The 21,070-nt window shown below is 46.2% G+C and overlaps 1 long non-coding RNA gene across 2 annotated transcripts in view; it reads right to left on the reverse strand.

The window, feature by feature from the left end:
• Window positions 1–21,070, reverse strand: part of LOC103164744 — a 302,989-nt gene that overhangs the window by 247,517 nt on the left and 34,402 nt on the right. For both annotated transcript variants that reach the window (XR_003755743.2, XR_003755742.2), the window contains exons 2-3: window positions 16,703–16,786; window positions 14,976–15,059 (exon numbers count right to left, since the gene is read on the reverse strand). This is a non-coding gene — a long non-coding RNA (uncharacterized LOC103164744). The remainder of the gene's footprint in view (window positions 1–14,975; window positions 15,060–16,702; window positions 16,787–21,070) is intronic.

The raw sequence follows: 21,070 nt of genomic DNA on the forward strand, positions 1-21,070 counted from the left end.
CCCTGCCGCTCTGCCACTGGAATTTCAAACTTCAGGGATGGTAAAGATAATGTCCAGTCCCCGAGGGGTTGCATCTGGTGGAGCCCCTCCAGCCTAAGTTAAAGTGCTCGGCCAGCTGGAAGAGCGGAATGAATTCTAAGCCCATGGGAGGCTCGCCCGGGTTCATCGCTGACCTCTGACCTTCATCACGGTTGTACGTCACGTCTCTGCCAAGCATTCTAGCTGGTTGTTGAGTCCTGGCCGGTTGCCTTTGGAGATCCATCTATTTTCTCGAGCACCAAGGACAGAATCTTAAGAACGCCTGAAAACCTCAGCACATTTTGGTGACAAATGGCACAGAAGTGAAGGTTTAGAGGCATTTGTTTCCATCGGGGCCAGATTTGAAGTGAATACTCGGTGGGATGGTTCGCTCGATAACCCAGGATGCCCAGCTCTGAGGCTTAAGGATTCCCAGATTTCAAGATGCACATCTGAAGGTGTTTTCATTGTGTGAAAATGTGGCTCAATCATTCAATCAATGAATGGCATTCATTGAGCTCTTACTCTGTGTAGAGCACTGTATTAAGGCACTTGGGAAGGTACAGTGCAATAGAGTCGGTAGACTCGTTCCCTGTCCAGAAGGATCATATAGTTCAGAGAGGGAGACAGACATTAAATTATGGATATGTACATAAGTGCTAGGGAGCTCAGGGTGGGGTGAATGTCAAGTGCTCAAAGGGCACAGATCCAAGTGCATAGTGCTCGTGGAGTAAATTCGGTTCTGTGTAAATCTCCAAGGTCATTCCCAGTCTCATGGATATTTAGGGCCCTTTGTGCTCAAAGAATTGCTGATTGCATGATTTTCCGTAATAATGGGGAAAAGGGACATAGTCATTCATTCAATAGTATTTATTGAGCACTGATTATGTGCAGAGCACTGTACTAAGTGCTTGGAATGTACAAATCGGCAACAGAGACAGTCCCTGCCCTTTGACGGGCTTACAGTCTAATCGGGGGAGACGGACAGACAAGAACAATGGCAATAAATAGAGTCAAGGGGAAGAACATCTCATAAAACCAATGGCAAATAAATAGAATCAGGGTGATGTACATCTCATTAAACAAAATAAATAGGGTGATGAAGATATATACAGTTGAGCGGACGAGTACAATGCTGAGGGGGTGGGACGGGAGAGGGGGAGGAAGAGAGGGAAAGGGGGGAGAAGAGGGTTTCGCTGCGGAGAGGTGAAGCGGGGGTGGCGGTGGGTAGAGGGAGCAGAGGGAAAAAGAGGGGAGCTCAGTCTGGGAAGGCCTCTTGGAGGAGGTGAGCTTTAAGTAGGGATTTGGAGAGGGGAAGAGGATGAGAGGATGAGTAAAAGACATGGATAATCCAAGGTCCCTCATTTTATCTCCTAGCTTCAACAGACCCCCTCCCCCAAACCTTTTTTTTTTTTAACCAAGGCTGTACATTCCAGGAAAACCTAACAGATGGAGTTTCATGACAATAACCATTCTCTTGGGGAAGTGCCAAGAGCAGAGAAATGGCCAAGAGATGCCCAACAGAGGAAATAAGCATCAACACAGTATGTGGACAACCCCTCTGGTAGAATACACTGCTGATTCAAGATGGCAATTTGGAATGCATTTGCCCCAGAATAATAGTTAATAATGATAATTATGGTATTTGTTAGCGCTTACTAAGCGCCAAGCACTGTTCAGAATCTTTGGCCTCATATTCCCTTTTCCAGATGTCAGTGGTATTTGGATGAAGAGACCCCAGACATGGTACCCGAGTGGGTACAATGTGATTAGCTAAGACAAAAAATGAATACAGATATACCTGCGGCCAACCTGAACAGAAGGCAAAATTCCGCCTTGAACCAGTGTGGCCTAATGGAAAGAGCACAGAGCCGGGAGGCAGAGGTTCTGGATTCTAATGTCGGCTCTGCCACTCATCTGTTGCGTGACCTTTGACAAGTCACTTCATTTTGCTGTACCTAAATTCGCTCACCTGCTAAATGGGGATTCAATACTTATTCTTCCTCCTACTTACACTGGGAACCCCATGTGAGAAAAGGACTATGTCCAATGTGCTTGTCTTGTTTGAACTGTAGTCCTTACAGTCCTCTGGACTGTAAGCATGATGTGGGCAGGGAATGTGTCAGTTTATTGTATTGTACCCTCTCAAGTGCTTAGTACAGTGTTCTGCACACAGTAAGTGCTCAATAAATACTATTGAATGAACAAATGAACGCAGTGCTTGGTGCACACTAAGTACCTTGCAAAAACTCCCATTGCTCTTATTATAATAGCTATAATATTGAGAGATGTCTACCTGAAGGGGAGACGCCCAGGCCACCAAATTCTTCCTGCCACCAAAGCCAGCGTGGGTCTCGCCTATCACGGGCACCTCCTGAAGTGAGGAATTTCTCCAGAGCCGCAGTCGCCTCCTCCCCATCTTCCCCCTTCCCCCCCACCCCCTTCCTACCTTCTTCCTCCTTTCTCCTCTTTTCTCTCTCTCTTCCCCGACCCCCTCACTTCCTCCTTTCTCCTCTTTCCTCTCCTCCTTCTGTAAGCTCACTGCAGGTAGGGAACTTGTCTGTAATACTGTTATATTGTACTCTCCCAATAATTCAGTACAGTGCTCTGCACACAGTATTAAATTCAGTAAATACAGTTGATTGCCTAACTGACATTTCCTCCCTCCCCACTCCATAGGCAACTGGTGGTAGTGGCTTCCTCACCATTCCCTCTCTCTGGGGCCATATGGGCCCCCCATATCACCAATAAACCCTGCATTCCTCCGCCCCAACGCTTTACAGTGAGCTAACGGGAGACATTTTTGCACTTCAGCACCACTTTAGCACTTGGGGATTCACAACACTCTGTAGCCCTCTGTCCAATCCTATCATCTGGTACAATGCTAATTTGGCCCAACGTTTGGCACAGAGTGAGTGTGGGCCTTGGCTGGGACCTCGGGTCACTTCTGGCCCAGATCGCGGCTGCTTCCTAAGGAGGCAATCTATCGGTAGTATTTATTGAACACTGTGTGCCAGGGGTTATGGGAGCATACCATGGAAGTAAAAGACATGGGCCCTGCCCTCAGGGCAAGAGCCATTTCATGGGAGGCCAGAGAGACAAAGAGTATTTATGAACAGGGGTGCAGCAACCAATCGATCAATCAATCGGATTTATTTATCACTCACTGTATGCAGAGCACCGTACTAAGCACTTGGGTGTAAACAATATAACAGAGTTGCTAAGCATATTCCCAGCAGCAGAAAGAAGCAGCATCAGGGCCTAGAGAACACAAGCCTGCCGGTCAGAGGACCTGAGTTCTAATCCTGCCTCTGCCACTTGCCTGTTGTGTGATCACAGGCATATCATTCAACTTCTTTGTGCTTCAGTTTCCTCATCTGTTAAATGGGGAATCAATATATTTTCTCCTTTCTACTTAGTCTCTGTCCCCCGTATGGCTCGTAGGCTGTGGCTGATCTGATTAACTTGTATCTGCCTTAGTACAGTCTTTGGCACATAGCAGATGCTTAACAAATGTCATTATTATCATGAAACGAGGATATAGTACTTAATATGTATATGTTAGGATGAAAGAGCTGAATTAAAAAAATTGAACACACACTGAATATATGTACATATGTTCTAATAATATCATTATTATTTGTTATGTGATTAGTCCGTGTCCAGCATTTTACTGAGGGCTGGGGTAGATTTGAGCTAATCAGGCCCCATGTGGGGCTCACAGTCTAAGTAGGAGGGAGAACAGGTACTGAATCCCCATTTTAAAGATGAGGAAACTGAGACACAGGGAAGTTAAGTGAATTGCCCAAGGTCACACAGCATGTACACGGCAGAGCCGGGATTATAACCCTAGTTCTAGAGTAGATATAAATACGTAAGTGCTAAGAGTAGCCTTTGGCCTGATGCAACTTCGGGTATTGGGAATTAGTTGGAGAAGGCCTCCCAGAGGAGGTGAGATTTCAGAATAGCTTTCAACTGTGGGGAGCTGTGAACTGGAAAATTTGAAGGGGCAGGGGATTCCAGGCAGGGAGAAAAGTGTGAATAAAGAGTCAGCGATGGGAGAGCCAAGGGTGAAGGACAGTTGGAAAGTGAAAGGTGAGCTTAGGCGGAGTAAAATGTGTGGGCTGGAGAGTGCTGCTGTGGAAGATGGAGAGCTGGTGGACAACTTTGCACTCTGTACAATGTAAGCGCTCAATAAATACGATTGAATGAATGAATGGACTCAATCAACGACATTTATTGAGTACTTACTGTGTGCAGAGCACCGTACTAAGCGTTTGGGAGAGTATAGTACCACAGAGTTGGTAGACATGTTCCCCCTCCACAAATAGCTTATAGGCTTGTCAGGGAAACTATCATTAAAATAAATTATGGCTATTAGCATAAGTGCTATGGGACCAGATTTGGGGTGATTATCAACTGCTTTAAGTGAATAGGTTATCCAGAATGGAGAGGGAATTGAGGAAATGAGGGCTTAGTTGGGAAAGGCATCTTGGAGGAGATAATAATAAGAGTGATGGTATTTATTAAGCGCTTACTATGTGCCGAGCACTGTTCTAAGCGCTGGGGCAGGTTCAAGGTAATGAGGTTGTCCCACATGGGGCTCACAGTCTTAATCCCCATTTTACAGATGAGGGACCTGAGGCACAGAGAAGTTAAGTGACTTGCCCAAAGTCACCCAGCTGACAAGTGGCAGAGTCGGGATTAGAACCCACGACCTCTGACTCCCAAGCCCGGGCTCTTCCCGCTAAGCCACACTGCTTCTCTGATTTAATATGATTTAAGAAAGGCTTTGAAGGTGGGGAGAGAGATGGTCTGTCAGATATGAAGGGGGAGGGAGTTCTAGGCCAGAGGCAGGACGTGGGCACAGGGTCAGTGGTGAGACAGATGAGATCAAAGTCCGGAGAGTAGGTTGGTGTTAGAGAAGTGAAGTGTATGGGCTGGATTGTAGTAGGAAATCAAAGAGGCAAGCTAGGAAGGGGCAAGGTGATTGAGTGCTTTAAAGCCCATGGTAAGGAGTTTCTGTTTGATGTGGAGATTAATAGGCACCACTGAAGGATCTCGAGTGGGGATATGTGGATTGAAAGGTTTTTTTGAAAAATGATCCAGGCAACAGAGTGAAGTAAGGGCTAGAGTGGGGTGAGAAGGGAGGCAGGGAAGTCAGCGAGAAGACAGATGCAATAGTCAAGTCAGATAGGATAAGTGCTTGGATCAGCATAGTAACAGCCTGGAGAGGAAAGAACGGATTTTAGCAACGTGGTGAAGTTAGAACCGACAGGATTTGATACACATCCACTACGTGTGTTGAATCTGAGCGATGAGTCGAGGATAATGTGTTCCTCTAACGCTAACCTTCTCACGGTACCTCCATCTCGTCTATCTCTCCACCGACCGACCTCTCGCCCACATCCTACCTCTGGCCTGGAATGCCCTCCCTCCTCATAACACACAGATAATTGCTCTCCCCCATTTCCAAGCCTTATCTAAGGCACATCTCCTTCAAGAAGCCTTCCCTAAGCCCTCCTCTCCTCTTCTCCCACTCCCTTCTGCATTGCTCTGACTTGTTCCCTTCATTCATCCTCCCTCCCATCCCCACAACACATATGTATATATCTGTAATTTATTTATTTATGTATTTATGTATATTAACATCTGTCTCCCCCCTCTAGACTGTGAGATTGTTGTGGGCAGGGAATGTGCTTGTTTGGCGTTGTACTCTCCCAAGCACTTAGTAGAGTGCTTTGCAGACAGTGAGTGCTCAATAAATTCAGTTGAATGAATGAATAATGCTAAAGTTACTGGTTTGTGAGACAGGGAGAATAGCAGTGTGGTCTACGATGATGGGAAATACAGTGGGAGGGCTGGGTTTGGGTGGGAGGATGAGGAGTTCTGTTTTGGCCATGTTACGTTTAAAGTCTTGGCAAGACAACTGACCTGATGGCAGGAGAAAAGGCAGGACTACCGAGGAAGAGAAAGATCAGATTTGGTGGCAGTCGAAGTCATGTGGGAGAATGAGTTCTCCGAGCGTATGTAGACGGAGAATAGGAGGGAACCCAGGACTGAATCTTGAGGACCTCCCACCGTTAGAGGGTGGGAGGCAGAGGAAGAGCCCACAGAAGGGACTGAGAATGAGCGGCCGGAGAGAGAAGAGGAGAACCAGGAGAGGACAGTGTCAGAGAAGCCAAGGTTAGTTAATGTTTCAAGGAAAAGAAAACAATGGTCAGGAGATTCTGAGTGGAGCCTTCTTGGGAGAAATAGACTCTCTAAGCACATGACCCCAGCCCCACAACATTTATGTACATATCTGTAATTTATTTATATGAATAATATGTATTGATTATTATTCATTTATATTAATGTCTGGCCTTCCTTTCCAGACTGTAAGCTCCTTATTGGCAGGGCTGGCATCCGCTGTACTTTCCCAAGCGCTTTGCTTGGTGCTCTGCACACAGTAAGCACTCAGTAAACATGAATGATTGATGATGTATATAATATCTGTTACTAGCTCACTTCCACTGTATGTGTAAAAACCCAGGGCTGTCATAAGAAAGATAAGACCAGTCCTGGGAGCTCTACTGAAACCCTGGATTATATTTGCAGGTCTTTCCGGAGCATTTAGCTTCTTTAACAGATCTGGGTTTGGTCAACATGTAAGGACATTATATTGCCAGAAAATGTAATCAAGATCCTAAGGTCAGAGTTCATTTGGTCTTCTATCTTGGTTCCACCCCGCAACCCATCCCCACACCCAACCTCCTGCTGCCCCTTTCCCATTACTGCTGGGTAAAGGTGGGGCCCTGATAGATCAAGCCATTGGTTTGATGCTGCAGGGTTTGAGGGCCACATATGAAGCCAGCAGTGCAAGAAAAAAAATCTTTCCACCCACTTAAGGTGAAATAGATTACCAATAATCACAGGATTAAGCCACCTGCTCATGAAAAGAAAGGATTTCAGCATTAATAGTGTCCCAGTCTAATAACTATTATTATAATAATGGTGTTTGCTAAGCCCTTACTATGTTCCCAGTATCAGGCTGGACACAATAGTTGTAGTAATCGTATTTATTATGCATTTTACTGTGCACAATGGCCTAAGCACTGGAAAAGAGTATACATGTGGGAATTAGGCATGACCTTCAAGGGACTAACTTTCTAAATAGGAGTGTGAATAGGTATCGAATCCCCATTTTACAGATGAGGAAAATGAGGCCCAGAGAAGTTGTGACAGTCTCTAGATTATAAAATTGTGATGGGCAGGGAACGTGTTTGCTAATTCTGTTGAATTGTACTCTCCCAGGCTAATTCTGTACTAACTGTACAGTGCTCTGCACATAGTAAGCACTCAAAAAATACCATTGATTGACTGAAAGTGACTTGGTACAAGGTCACAAAGCAAACAAGTGGTGGAGACGGGATTAGATTCCAGGTCCTCTTACACCCCGGCCCAGGCTCCTTCCCCTAGGCCTCGTTGGCTGGGTCTTTTTTTGGTCTCCCCATTTGTTTCTTGGGCTGTTGATCTGCTTCTGTCTCTCCCTTCCTCTTCTGTGTCTCGCTCCCCCTTTCTCTCCTTACCCCTGCAGCAGTGTAAATGCAAGCAGTGGAGTGTCTTGCAATATGGTGCACTGACTCTTCAATGGTCTTTAGTCCTCCGCATAGCTTGTGTGGGTAACAATAACTGTGGTACAAGTTAAGCACTTGTAAGGTATGAGCCCAGCACTGTACTAAGCACTGGGGAAGATACAGGATAAGCAGTTCGGCGCGGCTCAGTGGAAAGAGCATGGGCTTTGGAGTCAGAGGTCATGAGTTCGAATGCCGGCTCTGCCACTTGTCGGCTGTGTGACTGTGGGCAAGTCACTTAACTTCTCTGGGCCTCGGTTACCTCATCTGCAAAATGGGGATTAAGACTGTGAGCCCCACGTGGGACAACCTGATTCCCCTATGTCTACCCCAGCGCTTAGAACAGGGCTCGGCACATAGTAAGCGCTTAACAAATACCAACATTATTAGTCCCTGTCCCCACGTGGGACTCACGGTCTAAGTAGGAGGGAGAACGGGTATTTTGGAGATGAGGGAACTGGGGAGGTGAGAACAATAATAATAATAATAATAACAATGTTGGTATTTGTTAAGCGCTTACTATGGGCAGAGCACCGTTCTAAGCGCTGGGGGAGATACAGGGAAATCAGCTTGTCCCACATGAGGCTCACAGTCTTAATCCCCATTTTACAGATGAGGGAACTGAGCCACAGAGAAGTTAAGTGACTTGCCCACAGTCACACAGCTGACAAATGGCAGAGCAGGGATTCGAACCCATGACCTCTGACTCCCAAGCCCGTGCTCTTTCTACTGAGCCACGCTGCTTCTCTGGTATTTGTTAAGCGCTTACCTTGTGTCAGGCCCTGTACTAAGCGCTGAGGTGGAAGCAAGCATATCAGGTGGGACACAATGCCTGTCCCATATGGGGCTCAAAGTCTCAATCCCCATTTTAAAGATGAGGCACAGAGAAGTGAAGTGGCTTGCCCAAGGTCACACAGCAGAAAAAAAGAGGAGTGGGGATTAGAAGCCATGACCTTCTGACTCCCGGGTCCATGCTCTATCCACTACACCACGAGAGAAGTAGAGTGAATTGACCAACGTCACACAACAGGTTAGAACCCAAGTCTCCCGGGTCCCAATCCTGCACTCATCCCACTAGGCCGCACTGCCCTGGGCCCCGCATGGAAACACCTCCAACTTGGGTTCCTACTGGGGCAGTGGCGGCAACAAGCGGGTAGGAGGGCAAGGGTGCAGCACGCTGGGACGGGTGTGCGAGAATTTTACCCAGGAACAACAGCGTGTGAGTGGCGCTGCCCGAACCGCCAGAGCTGGAATCCATTCCCCCGGCGCAAGTTCTCGGCCCCGGAGTCCTCACCGGACCGATCCTCATCCATCATTTACAGCTATCCTCAATGACAAAACCAAAATGCACCCATCCGGCTCCCATTCGAACAGAGAATCTGGAGGACCCACCAAGACTAAGGATCTCTGCAGCATCCCGGTCAGGAAAGGCCACAGGGAAAAGACATGGAAATGAAGGAAATCTTCCCAAGTCCCAGCCTAGACGGGGTTGGGAATCTCTTCTATGCTTCTATTGTCACTGATTTAAAGCCACTATTCATCTCAGTGACGGAGCATATAGCAGTAAGTATCATTTTCACGCTTACGTTATGATCCTACTGCTTCCCTCGATTAATTAAGTTTTCAGATGTTTGTTTTCTCCTTTGACATAAAACTTAATGAACTCAAAAGGGGTGTCAATAAGGAATTAATAACTGAATTCATTAAAAGATTCAAAAGTAGCTGATTTCATAGTTTTTTGTTTTTTTACCAAATGTCATGCTGTAATTGAAAGGCTTAGTCTAGATGGTGATATCACCAATAAATATCAAGTGGGCATAGTGTTAATTAGTGCTGTATTTTACAATAAATTGTGCATAAAGGAATCGCAAACAGCTGCAAAAAGAAATGCCACTGCTTTTGTAGAGTGAAATTCCCAATGGGTAATTATGGGAAAGTAAATATCGAAGACAGATCCCTTCATTTCTTTATTCCACCGAACGGTTTTGTAATGACTGCATTTTCTGACATTTCTAAGATGGGCTAAACCTGGTGAAACTCTTATGAGGGACCTGAAGAAACTCGGACATTTCAGCTCCCCTTCTCCAAGACGGCGGGACTTGAGAATCCAGGCCAACACTGAGAGAAGTTTGTCACACATTGGCCTCTGCCCCACCGCAGGGTCACCGGAGGAAATTCTTACGTGCTTTCACCCTCCGGCTGAGCCTTGACACTTTACTGGTAATATTTTTTTTCCACCTCTTATGTTTCTTGTTATCCTCAAAATGTTTACCGGGCACCTATGATGTGAGAAGATATCAATCTGCTCGGTCTCACTGCTCCACTCAAGCCAAGGGAGTCATGAGGATGGTTGAGGGGGTGAGCAATTTCGCTGGCCCGTAGCAAACGTAAAAGATTTGACAGAAGGCAGCTGGTGACCAAAGGGAGGCAGGGTGATGAACTGCAACCAGTGGACAGCTAGCGGCATCTTCCTCCAACAGGGGCCCTCTAGCTCCTGCTGCATCCCCGGTGGGAGAAAGCCAAGTCCTCTGAGTAACGAGGTGATCTAATAATAAATAAATAAACTCTGGTATTTTTTAAGCGTTTACTATGTGCAGTGCACTGTTCTAAGCACTGGGTGACAGAAGGTGATCAGGTTGTCCCACTTGGGGCTCACAGTTTTAATCCCCATTTGTCAGACGAGGTAACTGAGGCACAGAGAAGTGAAGTGACTTGCCCAAGGTCACACAGCTGACTAGCGGCGGAGCCGGGATTAGAACCCATGACCTCTGACTCCCAAGCCCGCGCTCTTTCCACTAAGCTACGTTGCTTCTCTGTGTTAGTAGTAAACGTGGCATTGGTTAAGCGCTTACTCTGTACCAAGCCCAGGGTTGATTCAGGATAATCAGGCGAGACACAGGTCCTGTTCCAAATGGGCCCACAGCCTATGAGGGAGGGAGAACAGGTATTGACTCCCCATTTTACAGATGAGGAAACTGAGGCACAGGGAAGTCGGGCAGTCAATCCTATTTATTCAGCTCTTACTGAGTAGTACTGTGTACTAAGCGCTCGGGAGAGTACAATAAAACTGACACATTCCCCGCCAAGTGTCTTGCCCTAGGTCACAGAGCGATCAGGTGGCCAAGCTGGGATTAGAACTCAGGTCCTCTGACTCTCAAGTCCACGTCCGAGATGATGTCACCAGGTTGCGTGATCCTGGCAGCGTAAGGAAGCTGATCGCTGTTCTCCACTATGAGAGGAAAGCTGTCGGTTTCAGGACGGGCTCTGGGATACCGTGAGAACTCCCTGGTTCCAAATGGGAGGCATTTTCCTTGAGAAAATGCCAACTCTGCACAAACCTAAGCTCAGTTTTCTCTTTTCCACTAAGGAGGATTCTCTTGATCAATTTTTTCTAAAAAACAACTCATGTGCACATGACAAAACTTAATGAATTTTTCTACAACTCGTGCCTTTTTTAAGTAATCAACCCCGGTTGGCAGATAAATGTTGCAATCATGCACTTCCATAGCACTTAAATACTGGATCATAATTGGACCACTAACTTTCTCGTTTTCAAAAGATCAAGTAAACCTTTCAAGATTCTCAAATCTCTATGTACAGTCGGCAGTGGTGGGTATCCGTGTGAGGCTATGTAGGTGGGTTTTATTTCATCTGTTCTATCTGCAGAGCAAATTTTATGTGAGTTCATTTTACTTTGAGCCGCAGCATGGCGAGGTGGATAGAGAACAGGCTTGGGAGTCAGAAGGTCATGGGTTCTAATCCCGGTTCCACCAGGTATCTGCCGTGTGACCTTGGACAAGTCACTTCACTCCTCTGGGTCTCAGTTACCTCATCTGTCAAATGAGGATTGAGACTGTGAGCCCCACGTGGGACAGGGACTACGTCCATCCCAATTTGTTTGTATCCACCCCCGGCGCTTAGGACAATGCCTGGCACATAGTAAACACTTAAATACCACAACTCCTAAGAGTGGCCTGTACAGGGCGATTGGCGTGTGTAGCATTAGGCTTCCTCATCTGTGGAGTCGCTCTCAACGGCCTGCCTTTTCGGGCCCCTCACCAGTGTGAAACCTTCACAGAAAAAGATCCAAACCCTTCATGGTTTTGTAAGCACCTCCCATCCCCCAGGCCTGTCAGCAAGCGTCCTAGATCCCGGCTTCTCAGACGGATCGATCAACCCATCGATGGTATTTATTGAGCGCATGAGAGAAGCAGCATGGCCTAGTGGAAAAAGCACGGGCTTGGGAGTCAGAGGTCACGGATTCTAATCTCGGCTCTGCCACTTGTCTGCTGTGTGCCTTTGGGCAAGTTGCTTAACTTCTCTGTGCCTCAGTTACCTCATCTGTAAAATGGGTATTAAGACTGTGAGCCCCATGTGGGACAACCTGATGACCTACCCCAGTGCTTAGAACAGTGCTGGGCACAGAATTAGCGCTTAACAAATACCAGCATTATTATTATTATTATTATTATACTGGGTGCGGAGCCCCGATAGCCCTGGCCTCGTCTTTATACTTCTTCCAGGGGATTGGAATTCTCCTTTACTTCTGCTCCGACCATTCGGTCCAAGAACACTCTTCTTGAAGGGGAAGCTAAAAGCGAAGAACTGCGAAGTCCTTGAAGGATCATCTTTGTTTTAAGGACAATCCTCGGAGATGGATTACTGGGTAATGGCTGACCTTCTGACAGAAGTCAAGTGAGCCACTGACGGCCTGCTGCCGCATCACCTGAAAGGGCAGGGGCCTTTGGCAGCTGACAGAAATGGATGGACTCAAACCAAATACTAAACTAAGGTCGAGCTTGGAAATAGACGAAAAGGGAAAAGATGCCTTGGCCTCTTTCTGCACTTAAATCTGCCCGCTTTAAGCATGTGACCCCATCCCCACAGCTCTTATGTATATATCCCTAATTCATTTATATCAATGTCTGCCCTACCCTTCCAGACTGTAAGCTCTCTCTCGTTGGAGAACATGTCTACTAACTCTGTTGTATTCCCCCAGGTACTTAGTACAGTGCTCAGTAAATGCCACTGACTGCTTGATTTGATTCTGCTAGAAAAAAGGGCATTTGAAAATTGAGAATAATGATAATAATATTGGTATTTGTAAAGCGCTTACTTTGCTCCAGGCACTGTACTAAGTGGTGGGGTGGATACAAGCAAGCCATGTTAAACGCAGTCCCTGTCCCACATGGGACGCACAGTTTCAATACCCACTTTTACAGACGAGGTAACTGAAGCCCAGAGAAGTGAAATGACTTGTCCAAGGTCACACAGTAGATAACTGGTGGAGCTGGGATTAGAACCCATGACCTTCTGACTCCCAGGCCCTTGCCATGCTTCTTTCCACTATGCCATGCTGCTTCTGTTGAGAGCAATTCCACAGGTGAGAAAGCCCTCAGCCACTTGTGTCAATCGCCTCCCCCGAACAGGCCATCCTTAGTAGTTGTGATATTTATTTGGTGCTTACTATGTGCCAAACACTGTTCTGAGCACTGGGATAGATAAAAGATAATCAGGCTGAACACAGTCCCTGTTCCGCATAGTGCTCGGAGTCTTAATCCCCATTTTACAGATGAGGGAATTGACACCCAGAGAAGTGAAATGACTTGCCCAAGATCGCTGTGGTGAGCACAAGTGACTCCATTTTCTAACACAGAAACCATTTTATGAGCAACCATCATTTGACTCCGTGAACAACAGCATGGAAGGAGGAATTTGAGGAGGGACCGATAACACAGAAGGAGGACCTTAAGGAGGCACGGAACCGTCTTGCCATCGGGCAGAAGGAGGACTGCCGGAGGTACACGAGATAAGCTACGTGGCAAAAACAGCCCGCGGGGTGGGCGCGGGGAGAGGGGTAGCCGTCCCCCCCGGCTTTTCCCCAGTAACAAGCTTGAGACAGCTGGCAAGTCAAAGAAGTGAATCAGGAGCTGCCACAACCCCTCTGAAACAACCAAAAGAGGAGGGGGAAGCAACCGAAAAAAGAAGAGGGAGCAAGGAGGGCAAGCGCGCGTCGAAAAAGGGGCCCAAACAACTGAAGCAGGTGGTCGCCATGAGCTAAAGAATCCGACCCCGGGCGGCGGCAAAGACCACCTGAGCGGAGACGCCTGCGGCACAGCCGCCAAGAACCACCTAAAAAGTTGCACCAGAATGACGTGCTATGAGCGGCCAAGCTCCTCCAACTCCTCCGATGTGGGACCAACCGCATGAACTTGGGTAACACAGTAGGAGAGGGTAGCTCTGTGTATGTGCATATGCATTTACCCCTTCAATTAGACTGAGAATTGAATAAAGCTTTCTGCTGTATACCGTGGTGGTTCGGTTTTACCGTGGTTTGACTTGTCACTGAGTGCCCGACAGGCTGAGACAGAACCAGGGATGGACTTAAAGAATAAGTGCCGGCCGGGGTGAAACAGTACCAGGGACAGACTTAGAGAATATGTGCCTGACGGGGTGAGACGGGCTCACGACAGTCACACAGCAGGCAAGTGGCAGAGCCAGGAATAGGACTTACGACACAAGTGGTTCCTGAAATCACTGCGTGTCAGGACCCATCCTCCACAGAAACAAAGCGATAAATGAGGAATCGGTTCCTCGGTTGAAGTCAGATACCCCATTTTCGCCAGTTAGGCAGAATTGTGTTTTCAACCAATTACAGATAATGGTGCTGCTTCACTGTACTTCTATTGAGTCGGAGAGATCCCCCATTTTCACTTCACTGAAAGTACAATGGATGGGTCTCCCTCCCCTCACCCCCGCATCCCACCGGCAGAAAAGGTTGCCGGGGCACAGTCCTGAGGAGAGACACCCCACAACTCCCAGACCAGGTCTATAAAGCCCAGGGAGGTACCATCATGTTTTCCAAGGACCGGTTAGCTTTGATCCTTAGAATGGCCGAGCCAAAGCATGACACACAGGGTTTTCAGGGCCTCCTCACCTCTCCCTGGAGAGTTCCTGAAGAGCCGGGCTGCCCTGAGCTCTACTGGTCTCCCACAAGCCAGGAACCAGGGGCCCTTGCCTGGATCTTAAATTGCCTTTAAACAAATTCCAGAAGTGTTTCTCCTTTTAAAAGATGCTTTCCCTCCATCTCTCCCTGAAAAGAAAGCGGTAACTAAAAAGAGTGGCATGTCAAGGACTAGAGAGGTGTAGTCCTCATGTCTTTTTACACTCATCTTGCTTCCCTCCCCTTTCAGGATTCCATTCAGGCATAAGTCCTTGAATTCTCACCTCTCCTATGGCCAAGGCTGGGGAAAGTGGGAAGAGCAGAGGAGGCGGCAGGGAGTCACGGGTGGTTGGGGAGAAGGAGGCAGAAAACGATTTGAAAATAGTGTCTAGTCTTACCCCAGAATTTTACGGCAAGCGATTAATATTAATGCTTCGTTGGAATTTGTGGTCGTGCTCGGCTCCGTAAATCACAGCTTCTTCCTATGAAAAGATTTCACCGTTCAGTCAAATCAGCGTTGCGAGATTTGCCACAGATTTCTCTCTCAGAGCCTGGCTAGAAAGAGGGGAAGAGCATCGGTCAGTTCGTATTTATTGAGCACTTACTGTATGCAGAGCACTGTACTAAGTGCTTGGGAGAGTACAATATAACAGCCACATTCCCTGCCCACATCAAGTTTAAAGTCTAGAGGGGGAGAAAGACATTAATTTAAACAAATAAATTACAGATATGTACATAAGTGCTGTACCTGTTATATTGTTATATTTTACTCTCCCAAGAGCTTAGTACAGTGCTCGGCATCCAGTAAGTGCTCAATAAACACGACTGACTGGCTGCTGTGGGACAGTAAATAAAGGAGCAAGGGAGCAAGTCAGGGCAATGCAGAGGGGGTAGAAGAAAAGGAAAAGAGATGTGCCGTCAAGAAGGCACACACATTCTATCTTATTTATAGCACGCAGGAAAGGGATGACTCTCAGATGTGTGTCTCCATGTCCACACCCTCCTTGAGCCACCTATGGTCAGTCACACTTCTCTGGGCCTCAGGTTCCTCGTCTGTAAAATGGGGATTCAATACCACTTTGACTATGAGCTGCCATGTGGGACAGAGAATGTGTTCAACCTGATTAGCTTGCATCTACCTCAGAGTTTAGTATGGGGCTGTCATATAGTAACCGCTTAACAAATACCATAAACCCTCCACAGAAAATGGAAATGTTTAATTATAGGTTTAAAATGCTCCCAGTTGGTGCCATTCTAAATTTCCGGGGCACTTTCCAAAGGAACCTTCTTGGTGTAGGGCTGAAACTGCCTGGAAGTGCATTGCATTCCCTGATATCCAGTTCAGTAATACAGCATGCTATTTTTATGGATTGCTGACCACAGTGCAACTCCTACAGAGTGACCTTTGCTCCTAATAATAGTATTGGTTAAGCGCCTATGTGGCAAGCACTGTACTAAGCATTGAGATAGATACAATATAAGCAGATCAGACAGTCTCTGTTCCACATAGGGCTCACAGACTAAGGAGGGGACAGGTGTTTAATCCCCATTTTATAAATGAGGAAATTGTGACACTGAGATGTTAAATGACTTGACCAAGGTCACTCCAGCAGGCATGTGGCAGAGCCTGAATTAGAACGCCGGTCTCCTGACTCCCAGGCTCACTGTCTTTCTACTAGGCCATGGCATTGGTTCACCCAGCCAGGGAAACGATTCTGCCACATACCATCCACTTCATGCCAGAATCCTGCAAGCTGACTTTTTTTCATTGTATTTCTTAAGCTCTGACCGTGGGTCAGCCACTATACTAAGCACTCACAGGCAATATTTCCTCCTCTTTCACCCTTTCCATCCCAATCCCCTTACTCCCTACCACCCCATATGCCAGGAGAAGAGAGAGGCAGGGTCTTACTGGGACAGCTACCGCTGTTTCTACTGACTAATGTACTGTCATAGGAAATGCCACTCTAAGGGAGAGTTTGTTCAACCAGAGCTGGTTTCCCTGGGACTTGGGTTGTGCTTTTTAATTGCTAGGTGCGAAGCACTACACTAAACGATGAGGTTGACAGAACACAGTCAGATCAATGTGCCAGCAAACTAATGATTCTCTCCCAAACACACTCACACAGATGCAGTCTCCTCTCCGATAGCGCTGTCTTTGAAAAGCATCCTCTGTGCTCTCCTGTGGTCACAGGTCCGTCCTAAGCACCTGGGTGAGGAAAGCAGAAGCTAAACATACACATCCTGCCCATATAGAGTTTCCAGTTTAAATTTACTTGGACTGTGAAAATGCTGCTCTTGGTGATATCCCTAGATGATCAACTTCTCCAGCAGGGACGGGGGTGGACTTCAGCCTGAAAGAACTTTAAGAGTTGTCATTCCACAGAAATGCCACACAACAGGAATTTTCTTCTGATTTTGACAGAGGAGAGAGTTTGTAAAATTGAAGCTGGTCCTTGGTTATCTCGCGGGAAAATCTTTGAGACAAGGCACCTCCTGGGTGAGTTAAAAAGGAGGAATTACTGAGTGGGGGTTGAGTAAGTTTCTGAATAAACCAGTGGCTAGAAATATCTTGCCAAGGATTTTGTTTTGTATTTGAATTATATGTTTCCTTCTGAAATGAAAAATTTGGTTAGTTGGCACCACGAAACATAATTAATTGCCAAATGTGTTACTTTTTTTTAACATCAAGGGTGCATTTGAGTTACACTGTCGAAAAAATGGTATCCCAAAATAATCAACTTTTACTCTTTTGACAGTCCTCTTCGTTGATTTAACACAAGCTGTCTTCATCTTCTAGATTCTAACTTTGTCAGGAGCAATTTTTAAAACGCTTTTTCAAACAGTCATCTACAGCAGTGCCATTGACAGACCGTTAATTATCCCATTGACGCAATAATGAAGAGGAAGAAACGAAGGATGGATATCTTGATTACCCAGTCAGTGCAGTCTATATCAGCTATTTGGAATAAAGCCCCTTAGACCACAGATAAGACTAATTACCCTAGGACTTAATGGGCAAATGAATTTTAGGTCATCAGTAATGTTTTAAGACTCATATTAGTTGCTTTATAGCTATTGCCACTTTTTTTCAAGGTTTGTATGTTCTATCTATATGCCAGTTGAAAGGTGAACTTTTAACTTGCTCAGTTTTAGAAACTTTTCTAATAAGGAGACATGTATGATATACTCTTTGTCACACTTTGTAATGAGGTTGCTTAAATGATACCATATGCATTTGATTACCTTTCATCTTTGGGCCCACTAGAGCAAGAAAGTCACTCTAGACCTTTAGTCAGCAATTTGCAATTTATTTCAAGAAAAATCTCTGAAAAAGGTAGCACAAACACTTTGATATGTTTTCCCACTCGGTTATAAGCGAGCTTTGAAATGCTCTCATGGGAACTTGAGTAGTTTGATAAGGAAGGAAAGTGAGATGGTTGGATTGCTAATGTTCATATTCATTTCTGGATTTACAGATATATTGCTACATATAGAGAGAGAGCCATCTAAATGTGAGAGGGACTTGCCATTTACTTGCTATGTGACCTGGGACAAGTCATTCAACTTCTCTATGCATCCATTTCCTCGGGTGTAATTTGAGGTTTCAATCAATGTCTGCTCTCCTTCCTACTTAGATAGTGAGCCCCAAGTAGGACAGGGACTATGGCCAACCTGATCGTCTTGTATCTTCCCCAGTGCGTGCCACATAGTCAGTGCTCAACAAATACCACAGATTATTATTAGAGAGCTGTAAGTTCGTTGTGGGCAGGCAATCTGTCTGTATATTGTTGTATTGTACACTCCCAAGCTCTTGGTATAGTGCTCCGCACACAGTACGTGCTCAATAAATACTATTAACTGACTATATCTCTACGTAGCGAGAGAAAGGGAGGGAGGATGAGCAGGTCTTTCAGTTTGGAGATGATGCCTCTTACGTGCAGGTGGTCACGGCTCTAACCCTTTCCTATCACATGCAGGCAAACAAATCAGGTTGGACATAGTCCCTGTCTCACATGGGGCTCACAGTCTTCATCCCCATTATACAGATATGGTAACTGAGGCAAAGAGAAAAGAAGGGACTTGCCCAAAGTCTCACAGCAGACAAGTGGCAGAGTCAGGATTTAGAACACAGGTCCTTCTGACTCCCAGGTCCATGCTCTTTCCATCACGCCATGCTGCTTCTCAAGCTTACCTAGCATGTCATAAGCTTCACAGGTCACTACCTACTGTGAGAAAGGCATCGTGGCTGCCCCCAAGATCAAAGCAGTGGCACCTCATTGACGACGGATGTGCCTGCTTATAGTTATACTCACCCAAGTGCTTAGGACAGTGCCTTGCAAACAGTAAGTGCTCAGTAAATACAATTGAATAAAATGAATGAATCAATTCCGCCCCCCAGACTGTGTGCTGGTCGTGGGCAGGGATTGTTTCTCTTAATTGCTGTATCGTACTTTCCCAAGTGCTTAGTATAGTACTCTATACACAATAAGCACTCAATAAATACGATCGAATGAATCCAGCAGCATGAGAAGCATGCTGCTGCTTCAAAACGGAGAAGCAGCATGGTTTAGTGGATAGAGCACGGGCCTGGGAGACAGAAGGTCATTGGTTCTAAACCCAGCTCTGCTACATAATAATGTTGGTATTTGGTATTTGTTAAGCGCCTACTATGTGCAGAGCACTGTTCTAAGCGCTGGGGTAGATACAGGGTCATCAGGTTGTCCCACATGAGGCTCACAGGCTTAATCCCCATTTTACAGAAGCTAAGTGACTTGCCCTCAGTCACACAGCTGACAAGTGGCAGAGCTGGGATTCGAACTCATGACCTCTGACTCCCAAGCCCGTGCTCTTTCCACTAAGCCAGGCTGCTTCTCTATGTCTGCTCGGTGACCTTGGACAAGTCACTTCACTTTTCTGGGTATCAGTTCCCTATCTATAAAATGGGGATTAACAATGTGAGCCCTATGTGGGACAGGGACTGTGTCCAACCTGACTACCTTGCATCTACTCCAGTGTTTAGAACAATGCTTGGCACATAGTAAGCGCTTAACAAGTACCATAATTATTATCCAGCAGACCCTGAGAGTGACTAGACCTTCTAAGGATTGATCATTACGCAGAATCTTTTGGGTAGCTATTCCAGTGACCAATAGCTCTGCACCTACTGAGAGTCCACGGTGACACGGGAGGGGACAGGGCTGGGAAGCCAACTTGAGGCTCTGTTAACTACTGATTGAAAGTCATTAGAATGATTACTGGCCTTACTATCAATAAATGAGCTGCTTAGGCTTTAATGACCCTGCCATTAATTACTTATCATTTCTTCAGGTGTTGTACAACTTTTGTCAAACTTTGCTCTCACAGACATTTGGTTTCCCCTGCTGAATCCTAAAGGCGATAAGGGAGATGTATATGTATGTAGAAAAGCTATTCTAGAAATCTAGATATGCACAGAAAAGCATTCATTTTTCTATACGTATCATATTTACTTGCATAACAGTCCCAGAGAGGTGGGGGTGTTAGGCAGAGTCATATAAGAATTAAGTCTCTCAACCAATGGTATTACTGAGCACTTACTAAGTACTTGGAAAGGTACAATACAGCAGAGTTGGTAGAGACGTTCCCTGCTCACAAAGAGCTAAAAGTCCAGGTATTAATATAAATAAATAAATAAATAAATGACAGTTATGTCTTTTGGAGTTGAGGGTGGGGTGAATGTCGAGTGCCCAGAGGTCACAGATCCAAGTACCTAGATGATGCAGAAAGGAGAAGGGAGAAGGGAAGAGAGGGCTTAATCAGGGAGGGCCCGATGATTGTCATCATCACCATGAGGATTTACTGAGCAGCTACTAGGCAGAGAGCAGTGTACTATACACAAGGCAGGACTACAGATGATTTGAGCCTGGCCCTTAAGAAGCTGATAAGCAAATGAAGAGACAAGTGAAAATGGAAAACAGGTACATACAAAAGAGGAAAAAGTGCTACTATCATGGGTATCAAAATACAGAGCATGTGTGTGTGTGTATGAGAGAGAGAGAGAGCTAGATGTATTGATGAGGGTAGGAGCCACTGAAATGAGAGTCTCGGTCAAGGATGAGTGTGATAATGGAGAGAGACGTAGCGAGGGAGGCAGGGAGGGGGAGAGTGTTTCCAGCAGGCAAGCTGTAAACAATATTTAGTAAAATTAGACCCAGAACAAATCACAGTTGGGAAAATCTGTGCTACAAACAGAAGCAAATGCCTTCAGGTTCACGCAATAACCCTGTGCTCACTCACTCCCCGCACTGCACTCTGGGTGATGTGGGAAAACCCTCTACCAAGGAGGTAAGAACACAGAGTGGCAGTCTGGCAACGAGAGCCTGGCTACAAGGGAAATGCCAACTTCCTTGGCTCAATCAGCCTCCGTTCCTAGGGGAAAGGGTCATAATCTCAGGAGGTCAAATGGGTTTAGAACGGTGCTCCAGCGCTTAGAACGGTACTTGGCACATAG

This window comes from Ornithorhynchus anatinus, chromosome X3 (assembly GCF_004115215.2).
Source record: "Ornithorhynchus anatinus isolate Pmale09 chromosome X3, mOrnAna1.pri.v4, whole genome shotgun sequence".
NCBI classification, from domain to species: domain Eukaryota; kingdom Metazoa; phylum Chordata; class Mammalia; order Monotremata; family Ornithorhynchidae; genus Ornithorhynchus; species Ornithorhynchus anatinus.